Source organism: Dendrobates tinctorius, unplaced genomic scaffold (genome assembly GCF_039654945.1).
Source record: "Dendrobates tinctorius isolate UK_male_01 unplaced genomic scaffold, ASM3965494v1 ptg000138l, whole genome shotgun sequence".
In the NCBI taxonomy this organism is placed as follows: domain Eukaryota; kingdom Metazoa; phylum Chordata; class Amphibia; order Anura; family Dendrobatidae; genus Dendrobates; species Dendrobates tinctorius.
Window position 1 is genome coordinate 17,236,107 of NW_027361806.1, and position 9,418 is coordinate 17,245,524.

At 46.6% G+C, this 9,418-nt stretch overlaps 1 long non-coding RNA gene across 1 annotated transcript in view; it reads right to left on the minus strand.

Moving 5' to 3' along the window:
- Positions 1 to 8,903, minus strand: part of LOC141048765 (uncharacterized) — a 31,660-nt gene extending 22,757 nt beyond the window's left edge. Inside the window, exon 1 of the long non-coding RNA XR_012220136.1 lies at positions 8,785 to 8,903. This is a non-coding gene — a long non-coding RNA (uncharacterized lncRNA). The remainder of the gene's footprint in view (positions 1 to 8,784) is intronic.
- Positions 8,904 to 9,418: the final 515 nt, after the last annotated feature.

Consider the following 9,418-nt stretch of genomic DNA (forward strand, 5'->3'; position numbering starts at 1 on the left):
TTTTTACGAAGCCACTCCTTCGTTGCCCTGGCGGTGTGCTTTGGATCATTGTCATGTTGAAAGACCCAGCCACGTTTCATCTTCAATGCCCTTGCTGATGGAAGGAGGTTTGCACTCAAAATCTCACGATACATGGCCCCATTCATTCTTTCATGTACCCGGATCAGTCGTCCTGGCCCCTTTGCAGAGAAACAGCCCCAAAGCATGATGTTTCCACCACCATGCTTTACAGTAGGTATGGTGTTTGATGGATGCAACTCAGTATTCTTTTTCCTCCAAACACGACAAGTTGTGTTTCTACCAAACAGTTCCAGGTTGGTTTCATCAGACCATAGGACATTCTCCCAAAACTCCTCTGGATCATCCAAATGCTCTCTAGCAAACTTCAGACGGGCCCGGACATGTACAGGCTTAAGCAGTGGGACACGTCTGGCACTGCAGGATCTGAGTCCATGGTGGCGTAGTGTGTTACTTATGGTAGGCCTTGTTACATTGGTCCCAGCTCTCTGCAGTTCATTCACTAGGTCCCCCCGCGTGGTTCTGGGATTTTTGCTCACCGTTCTTGTGATCATTCTGACCCCACGGGGTGGGATTTTGCGTGGAGCACCAGATCGAGGGAGATTATCAGTGGTCTTGTATGTCTTCCATTTTCTAATTATTGCTCCCACAGTTGATTTCTTCACTCCAAGCTGGTTGGCTATTGCAGATTCAGTCTTCCCAGCCTGGTGCAGGGCTACAATTTTGTTTCTGGTGTCCTTTGACAGCTCTTTGGTCATCACCATAGTGGAGTTTGGAGTCAGACTGTTTGAGGGTGTGCACAGGTGTCTTTTTATACTGATAACAAGTTTAAACAGGTGCCATTACTACAGATAATGAGTGGAGGAAAGAGGAGACTCTTAAAGAAGAAGTTACAGGTCTGTGAGAGCCAGAAATCTTGATTGCTTGTTTCTGACCAAATACTTATTTTCCACCATAATATGCAAATAAAATGAAAACAAAACAGACAATGTGATTTTCTGGATTTTTTTTTCTCAGTTTGTCTCCCATAGTTGAGGTCTACCTATGATGTAAATTACAGACGCCTCTCATCTTTTTAAGTGGTGGAACTTGCACTATTGCTGACTGACGAAATACTTTTTTTCCCCACTGTATATCTGCTCTCTCTAATCCTGCTAATCTTTTAATAAGCTTTTTTTTTCTGCTTATTCGAAAATATATAAGTCCAACACTCTACCATGCTGCATTTAATGTAAAAGAGGGGAAAAAACAGCAAGGAAATGCACCATTTGAGGAGCGCTTCAGATATTACTATTATGTCACACCCAACATCTAGCACAAGGTTTTGCAAAAAAATAAAAGAAATGCAGAATATTTGGCAAAACCGCAATACTAGCCTCCCCCTCCTAATAATAACTATTTATTACATGGCAAGACAGTCAAACCTGAGCACAACTGCAGCACCCATGGATAGGCTCCTGAGCATGGCAGCACAGGCTAAACAAAGACCCCACCGCCCAATATCTCCCACCAGGGGTGTCAAAAATAGATTAAAAGGAATTCCACAGGATTCCTTCATCCCTCTCCACCTGACATCTTCCAAGAAGCTTTGGAGAAGAATGTGACAGTAGCGCTGTAGGATGCTCTGTAGATTAGGCAGTGATGGAGTAGAGCAGTTTTGTTGGGTGAAGTCATAGGTGACCGTGTGCAATTCATGTGTCACAACACGCATAAAAGACATGAACACTCGTGTTCTATAACGGCTGCAGAGCGGTCCGAGGCAGACACGACCGGTGGAGACATCAGTGACCCCAATTTTCTTATGAACACAAATTGCACCTTGTTTTTTCCCCTCCTCCTGATGTTCCCCACAACAAAGTTAGAGAAGCGGCTTCTTGCAAAACTGTGGTGAATGTCTCTATTGTTGGGATTCCTGGAAGGGTAAAGTTTTGTACACAGATAATAAACATTACCTGGAGAGAAGTACTGAGATTACGTCTTCATTCCAGTTCTAGTTTACCCTTCAGCCTCATCCCCTGCGATGCACAACAGCCGGCTCTATGGCCCCCCCGGTGTATAACATCTGCCCCTGACCATGCTGTCTGCCTTTACTACCTTGTGACAGAACGGCCGGTGGTGCGGAGCTCACTGATACCAGTGCAGCCCCGTAATAGGCGCCACGAGGGTAACAAGTCCGTCCATTTCCTCCTCTACGAATTGAGGGACTACGTAACGTTACAAAGCGGGGGGCCCGAGTGCCGAGGAACAGAGGGCAGAAAAGTCATCAACGCTCTGCTGACCCCCTAACTGCAGAGTCCAGACCTCCTCTGGTATAAACCCTGTGCCCCTGCCGGGAGCTTCATGGCCAAGCAGCTGCATGCAGCTGTACATCACCAAGCACAATGCCGAGCGTCAGATGGAGTGGTGTAAAGCCGCCACCACTGGACTGTGGAGGAGACGTGTTCTGTGCAGTGATGGATGAAACTTCTCTATCTGCGTCTGATGAAGGAGTCTGGGTTTGGCAATTTCAGGAGGACGTTACCCCCAGCAGCATTGTGCCCCCCCATATAGATGGTGGAGGAGGATAATGCTATGGGCTGTTATCAGGGGGCGGACTCAGACCCTCAGCTCCAGAGATGGGAAATCTCATTCTTCAGCACAAGACATTGTGGATAATTGTAGCTTCAGCTTTGTGGGAACAGTTTGGGGGGGGGGGGGAAACCCTTATCTGTCCCCCATGACTGCGCCCAGTGCACAAGGTCCATACAGACATGGAGGGGAAATCATGAGGGGCTGCACAGAGCCTGGACCTCCGCCCCATCCAACACCCCTGCGCCATCGTCTAAGCCATGAAATCATAAGTGGGTCGCCCTCCCAGGGCTGTGGGGTACTCGGTACCGGGCCGGTCTCTCAGAGGGGAATGTCACAGCAGCGGTGACCCAGTCCGTGGCCCTGGGCGCCCATGTAAAAGGGATTAAGTGTGATGGAATAAAGTTTATGAATGATTCACGACGCCACCTGTGGTGTTCGGCAATGGAGATGTTAAGCCGACGCTGCAAGCAGATCCTCTGGGACAGATGGTGTAGTGCAGCACTGATGGTGTGGCCCTCCACAGGTAGGGCTGTAGTCCCAGGGCAGAGTAGATGAAGTGACGGCGAGGGGAGAGACATGGATGGTGCAGTGTTGGGCACAAAGATGTAGCAGTGCTGAGTGGGTTGACGCAGGAATAAGCAGAGGACACCAGGGCATGTAGTTGCAAAGCTTTACTGACAGTCTGTTGTGCATACAGGTGCCCGCATCCATGCTGTGTCCTCCAGGTCCGGGGCCCAGCCAACTTCCAGGCAAGATGAAGTACTCCCTTCCAACTCTCCGTCAACATATGTGCCTTTTCTGAACGTCTCCCTTTTGCGCCTATAGTGAAGTACTCTCAGTACTGAGTTACACTGGAGTTCCTCCTGTCAGATGTTCCTATGAACTCTACTTGTATAGCAGACAGCTGTAACCTGCTTCGGGGACTCCTTGCTACCAAGTCCCGGCTCACTCTTGTTGCTGTTGTGCCCCCAAGTCTTGTGTGGGAATAAAGTGGTGACAACTTCTATTCCTCCGGTGTCTGCTGCAGGACCATTAGTATCCATACAACCTCAGGGACCGGACCCCGGCTTTGCGCTGTGAACTTGGGAAGGGTTCTGCTCTAACCCTAATCCTTAGTCCTCCTCTCCTTACGTTGCGTACTAATCCTTCCTTCTTATGGAGAGAGTCAGGCTTTCCATCAATGTTCCTCTCCTGTGCCAGCAGATCCAGGTCACTGAGGTCGGCTGCAGCACTTCCTTCATCCATCCCACTCAGGGGATCTTCACTCTTCCACTGACTCTGTCAGACTGACTGACTCCTAAACTCTTCCGCTCTTTTGGTGCAGACTAACTCCACCCGCCTCCCAGCACGCTTCGTGTTCCAAGCAGGGAGCCACCAAAGGGTGCTTTGCTACACTACTGTGTTGTGTGGGATGCAGGTGTTGGAGCGTGGTCAGGGGTCTCCACCTTACCTGAATGGTGGGGTACCACACCTCAGGAGGAGGTGCAGGACCTCAGTGGCGACTGAACCCTCAGGGGCGCCACATAAGCATTGAGCATGCCGCCTAACAACTGCGGCTTCTTTTCTTCAAGACAGTGGGGAAGATTCAGAAGGCCACCATGCACCCGAGATGGCCGGCCAGTCAAAAGAAAATCAGCCGGAGCGGTCTACTTTTATCTAATGTGTATGGAGGGTCTTTAGGGAAAAGCTTCCTGTTGTCTGTAGCAACCAACTTGACGTTGCGCTATGGCTGGTTTTATAAAAAGTGAGGCCTAAAATGAAAACCGAGGCCTACAGGGATTCAACAATCCATTATGTGTCATCTTATTGTGACAGTTGTAGAGATGACATTTTGTGCATCTCCCGGCACCAGTCACATCCTCATGGCTGACCGACACGTGCGCCGGTATCTTGTAGTAATGCCAGTCCATAATAGAATTAGCCTGGACTCGCTTCTTATGCAATCCCTCACATGAAACAGAACAAATATGACGCACAAAACTTGCGGCATTTTTTTTTTTTTTTTTTTAGACCGCCAATTCTGTCTCACATTTTGGGCCTTTTTATTAAATTTTCCTTAAAAAAAAAATTGTCTGTTGCTCTAGCAACCAGAGCACTCCGCTTTTTATTCTTACACCGCTCTGGTAAAGTGAAAGCTGCACAGTGATTGGTTACTATGGGAAGCTTAGTAGGCGGGGAATAGAATTGGAGGTGGCAGAGGCTCAGGAAGTGCTCCACTCATACCCAGAGCACTTCATTCTCATTTGCATATGGATTAAAATGTAGATTTTTTTTGGTTACGCAGCAGCAGGTTTTTATAAATAAAAGGTACATTTTGGCTCATCTTTCACCAAGCTACATGGCAATATGAGCGATCAGACCCCCCTATTCAAAGGATGGGTAATGAAGAAGCTCTCTAGTGGAAAGTTACGTTGTGCGACCATCGCCGGGGCCTGCAGTAGGATCCTCCAGTCACTACAGCGCTGTGGCCAATGAACAAGTCCTCACACCGCTCCAAAGGAAAAATAAAAGTTGCCAAACTGGCAACAGAACAACATCCGAGCTTTTCTCACTTTTGAGACTGCAAAAATAATTCCTGTCGCTCTGTTTCATTCTCATCTGGACTGCTGCAATTCTCAACTGATTGGAGAGGAGAATGTTTGATTAGAGGGAGACCGATCAGTCCTGAATGCAGCAGTCCGGGTCGTATTTCTCCAGCCACTACACTGATGCCTCTACCCTGTGCCAATCATTGCACTGGTTGCCTATCCGCTACAGAGAACAATATAAACGCATCGCTGTCACCCACTAAGCGCTCCACCATTCAGCACCACCCTACATCTCCACCTCATCTGTCTACGATCCTACCAATGTTCTCTGTTCTGCTAACCGACCCAAGACTGACATCCTTCATAATCCAAAGCTCCCACTTCAGTCTAAGGCTGTGTGCCCACGTTGCGTTTTTTTAAGGAACAGAGAGGCACAGAATCAAAAGAAAAGCAAACGCTGGATTCAGGAAAACAGCAGCGTTTACACCAGGTCTAAAAAGGACATATTATAGCAAGTGACCAATCCTACAAAGCGGATATCTCATGAACAGGGCTGGACTGGCCATCTGGCAATTCTGGCAAATTCTAGAAGGGCCTGTCTGGTCGTGGGCTGCCTTGTCTGCTTACAGAATCAGTGTTCTCAAGACACCCATACTGTTAAGAGTCGTGACACAGCACCAAGTCGCTGACTCCAGCAGGCCATGGGTGTCACTAGAAATATTGGTCTTGTAGTAAATCTTCCTTTCCTCCATCCAGGGTAATACTAGTAATATACTCATCTGGTTCTTGGGGACGCAGACAACATGGGCCTGTGTGATTTCAAATGCCAGGGCTGAATGTTAGCCCCAGTCCGTACCTGCTTATGAAGACCACCCATGTCCCTATGCCCCATCACCATGTAGGTTCCTTATTGGAGACAGGCATTAAATAGATGATCACTGTTCTGATACAATACTTCCCTGGCAGTGGCAATGTTTGGGGTTGTTAAACCTTTGGAATTGTGACCCACTTATTTGCTTGGGATTACAGACCCCACAGTCGTCATTTCCTGAATTGACATGCCGCCTACAAACTTCAGCTCACAACCCCCCCCCCCCCAAAAAAAAAAGTCACTGACTCCAGCGTACGCGACATTCCCACGGTAACGGATTCACGGATTTCCCGCAGTTATACCCAGGTGCTCTTAATTAATGGAGCCAGAAATCTATAAATTAAAACCATTCCCGCCGCTCCGGAGAAGTCTCGCTTTTCTATTCTCACCGATGGGAATGTCGGGATTTTGAGGAGCACCTCCTCCCCCGCCATCCGTGGAGCAGAGTATTACTTTCCCCTGGAGCATTGGCTTCTTCACATGTCTGGAGCTGGAAGTACAGTTGATCTGTGTGAGAATTCTTCATTTTACGAGGCTCCCACACATCAGAACTGCAATGTACGACCCCGTGAAGACACCGCCGTACGTGTCACAATAGGGAGCATAGGAGAGAACGCTGGCATCCCGCCACCGTGCGCCCCACCCTGCCATACAATAACCAGGACCCTCATTCCTTCCCATCATTCACCCGCTTCTTGTACACCCACCCTAATGTAATAAGTGTCCCCCGTGACCCGATATAACCTCCATCTATGCAGTCTGGGAGCAGGACGGTCAGAATAGAAAGAAAGCAAAAATTATGCGATTAGTACACGATTCTATACACGTATAGAAAGGGGAGCAGTGCTGAGCAGCACAGCTGGCAACGCTCATCTTGGGGGGGGACAATTAATGGCTCTCAGGCCTTATTCAGATTTTTTTTTTTTCTTTCGTGCACACGAGAAAAACTTTTTTCACCAGTGTTCTGGATCCGATTTGCACTTATTGTTACCCATAAATGTGGCATTTGTTTTTCACATGCAGAAAATAAAAAAAAAACACGAAGAAAAAAAAACAAAAACAAAAAAAAAAAACACTAAGCTTTCCAAGCTTCACAAATCCATTAAATAGTAAAGATCTCATCAGGACTTGAACGGGACACTGAATGGATGGACGTTCTGCTTAAAAAAAATAAAACAAAAAGGATATGGCCATGTGAACAGCTCCATAGGCCATAGTGGGTGCATGATGTATCCAAGGGAAAAAAAAACTATGTCTGAGCAAAAAAAAAGGGAATCTGCTCCAAAAATCAGCAGTATGAATCAACAGTTTTTTAAACCCGCACTGCTGTCTGTGCAGATTGCATAGGGGACATTTGATAAAATATTCTTTTTGCTGGTACTGGAATACAATGTGGAGTTTGACTTTTTTATTTTTAACACATGCACTATAGGTTCTCATTCAAAGAAGAAGATTTCAAGCGTGCACGGTGCTGCACATCAGTGCTGTGTGAACATACCCTTGAGATTAGTCACGATGAGTTTTTTATCCACTTTGTTTCTGAAGTCAAACAGCTTCACAATCCGCATCACGATCCGCTTAAATACTTTGATGTGGATTGTGCAGCTGATCTAGAACCCCACAATGAACAGATTATCGGTTCGCACACATAGGATTTTCTTGATGTAAAATCAGCTGTTTATTACAGTACTAGCAGCTGCTACTACTGCACACCAGCTATCCACCGTGCAACGTGGCAGATCGGAAACGCACTGGATGAAGGGTGAAGCGTTACCGCACCATCTCTGCAATTAAACCCGCAACAGGGTGAGCGCGCGTCCGTCACTTCCACCAATCTGTAGGTCATAAACGGCGGACACATATTACAGATTTATGTGACTTTCATCACAACAACATTGAGATTTATGGATTTGATGTTCTGTAACAAATCTACCACGTGTGAATTTAGCCCTAGACAAGTTGAATTTCATGCAACAAAAAAGGGGCAAAATGGGGCGCGATACTCATGTGTCGCACCTTAATGGTAGGAGGGGAACGCAGCTGCAGATTTATTTTAATTGGACGTTTTGCTGCTTTTGATGCCGTCAAGGTTCTGATGTTTTATGCTAAGGAAAACCTTATTTATCAAGTGTTGGGTGCAATTTTTAACATTGAGGCTATGTGCCCACGATAGCGTTTTAAAACGCTCAGAAAACCAGACTCCTTCCCAGAAAACGCACGTTTTATCTCCACGCCTTTTTTGCACGATTGATGCGTTTTTTCCCGCGCGTTGAGAATATTGGAAACAGCTAAAACCGCCGACCTACGCGGAAAATGAGCATGCTGCGTTTTTAGCCGCTAAGAGTTTTCTGAGCGGAAAAAAACGCATGCATTGGCACAAAAAGGCCAAAATGCATTAAACTAAATGGGAAGCTTCTTTTAAGCGTTTCTAAAGCGTCTGATCCGGCACAAACGCTTCAAAAGACGCAACGTGGGCACACAGCCTTAATTATCACATTAATAAGTGCAGTGGCGTAACTTGAAACTCATGGGCCCCGATGCGAAAGCTCCAACGTGGCCCCCAAACATTTGAGATCTTTATTAGCAATCATCTTTATCTATGGGCCAAAGGGACTTTTAGGGCCCCCCTAGGCTCCAGGACCCGGGTGCGACTGCAACCCCTGCACCTCTTGTAGTTACACCCCTGAGTGCAAGTCACTTTGAAAACCAGTACCCACCTCAGTGTAGGCAGCAACCCCCACCATACCTGATGCATGGGGGGGTCACTATTTTCATGGTAATCAGCCAGAGACTCACCTGGGAACACACATACAGGGGGCTGCCTGTGGTTACCTGCCTGCAGGCAATGTCCTGCTGTTTTCCCCTCAGCCCAAATAACTTCTGTGAGACTGTGACCCCTCCCTCATTAACCCTTCCAGGGAACAGTTGCAATATTATTTGCATTCATAGTATTTATACTAATGCTGTTAGAAAGGTTACAATGTATCAGCCAGACTCCCCACACACACTCCATGCTCATAGCCTCTTTTCCTTACTAATATTACAATTATTATTTCCTCTTTATTTAGTTTTAGAAATAGCAGTAAGTTTTGTATTTAATAATAATCATTTTTATTTATATAGCGCCAACCTATTCCACAGCGCTTTACAGATTAGTGCTAGATTTTTGCCGGTGTCGTGGTAATTGTGGTATTACACCCCGGCTTTGTAATGGATGAATCCAGAATTACCTGGCCAGATGAGTCCATGGAGAGTGGAGGAGGGGTGTCTGACTGCAGGGATCCCTTACTGTGCACATAATGGATGGGGTCTTCTGTTCTTTTAGAATTGAATTACATCCAGTATTTGATTCTCCCTTTTGTGTCAAGTTCCATTCAACCAATTTTTTTTTTTTTTAAAACATTTCCGCCTCTGGAATATTTTTTAAATA